Raw genomic sequence first — 2,318 nt, forward strand, 5'->3', positions numbered from 1 at the left:
GTGGATACCACGGCCACCACTGAGTCTGGTCTGCCACTGTCCGGCTAAGCACCAAAATCTCATCACCGGTTACATGATCAGTGTCAGTGAGTGATCGACGTTACTATTTATCATCAGTTGCTTGCGTAGCCGCGTGGGTATTCTTTGGTGGTCTTCTGCCATTCGCTACCACGTTTTAGTATCTGCACTGCATAGTCGAGAGTTCAGAATAACATTTGTGAGGAACTTGTGTATAAGAAGTTACTGTGAATCAAGTAATGTAATCAAGTCCATTTGAGCCAACGCAAAGTTCCTTCCTAGCTCGGCCTCCACGGCCCCTCTTATCTACACCATTCGTTTTGTGTTGCGATTTGTGCAGGAAAGCACCGTCACAAGCATGCACTTGTTTGATGCAGTGTCATTTGCAGGCATTGTCCCATCCGTTGCAGCCAAACAATAATCAAAAGCAAGCTAGGCCTGTATGCTAGTCTCCTCGTGGCTCAGTCTCAGTGGGTGTTCAAAGCTGGTCAAGAATTCACAGGCTCACATGCAATAGTTGCTCTCATGCAGCAGCTTTGCACTGTACATAACAGTGTTTACTCTCCTGAACTTTTACCGATGAACATGCAACACATGCAGGCCGAAATATGATAGGAGAGAGAAGAGAATGGGTACATGAAGGAATCTTTGTCCAACCGGGAGAAAGAGAGGGGTTTGCATGGAGAATGTTTTATCTCCACCCCTTCGTCCCATGTGCATTGAGTAATAGTGATTTCTTATTCGAGGAAGTGACTTTTAGAATTTTTATTTGACATCTTTAGAGCATCTCCAGCCATGCCGCCAACAGGCCCTCCTAGGCTATTTTTTCGCGCCGACGCCCAAATATCGGCCCAGTCGCGCCCCTGGATCCTGTTTTTCGCGGATTTGGGCCGAAATTGGCGCCGGCGTACCCAGACCAAATCCGGCGCGCTGGGGGGCGCCCAGAGGCACCGGGACGAGCGATTTTGGCGCGAACGCACTGCGGGCCCGCCGAGTAAGCGACACTCGCCTCGTAGTCCTCACAATGCCTCGGTTTCCCGCGGGGAATCAATGCCAAGGCTGCCGCCGGTCAGCCTTCCATTGATTCCTCACGGGCGGCACGGCGATGCCCCCCCCTCCCGCCATGCGTACACACGGCGCCCAGCTATAAAAACAACGCCTCTCCCTCGCCTCTGGCCACACCCGCCCATACCCGCCGCCGAGCTCTGCCTCTCCCCCCGCGCGCGGCTGCCGAGCTCTGCCTCTCTCCCCGTGCACACCCGCAATGATGACTGAACGGTTCCCCGACGATGGGGCGGCGGCCAACTGCTTTGGCCGCCGCTCGCTTCACGAGTGGGAGGCGTACTTGCTCTTCGAGGCCAACATCCCGGTGTTGGGGAACGTGGTAATTTAAAAAAAAATCCTACCATCACACAAGATCTATCTAGGTGATGCATAGCAGCAAGAGAGGAGAGTGTGTCCACATACCCTCGTAGACCGAAAGCGGAAGCGTTATTTAACGTGGTTGATGTAGTTGAACGTCTTCTGGGGCGACCCTGGGGCCGGCGGCTGGGAACCCGCACGGCCCCAAGCCGATTTTTTCACTGGGTCGCCCCCATGTGGTGATTTTTCGAGCCCTCTGGGGGGCCAACGGCTGGATATGCTCTTAGAGAGCACACTTTATCGAAAGACAGAAGAAAAGAAGAGAGAGAGTTGCATGTAAAGTTCACGAGAGAAAGATGCGCTGCATGCAAAAAGAGAGAGGGGTCTGCACTATGTCTCAGTCTGACGGGAGATGGACAAAAAGAACGTCACATCAGTTACAGTCCCTACTAGTCCTAGCGGCAGGAGATTAAGATTTGAGAGCTGGCGCCAGTTGCTAATTTTCCATCGATGCACACATCCACATGGAACTGAGCACAGAATGGATGGCTACGATAGCAGGTACCACGAAGGATGAGCTACAAAAAACTGCACTCCCCTTGAGCCAATGGAATTACTGAAGCCGTTCGAGTTGATGGATGATTGGGTATGACGATGACAATGGTTTTGCCATGCATTCCGTAGTTTTTTGTGACCATCATTAGTTTCAGTCGATTTTCAGATATGTTGACTGAAATTCAGGCTAATGTGCAAATGGATTTTGTGATGGACAACTCATGGCATTCACGTCAAAAAGAGAATCCTAGCCACTGGTCCACGCTTGAGAGCGGACTAATTTGGAAAAGGTTTATCTAGGGCACATCTACATGTGCTTTAGTTATTGCATATCTAAGTGATTCAATCAAACTAGAAAGAAATTGTGAGTGGGTACCAGAGCT

This window comes from Triticum dicoccoides, chromosome 2B (genome assembly GCF_002162155.2).
Source record: "Triticum dicoccoides isolate Atlit2015 ecotype Zavitan chromosome 2B, WEW_v2.0, whole genome shotgun sequence".
NCBI classification, from domain to species: domain Eukaryota; kingdom Viridiplantae; phylum Streptophyta; class Magnoliopsida; order Poales; family Poaceae; genus Triticum; species Triticum dicoccoides.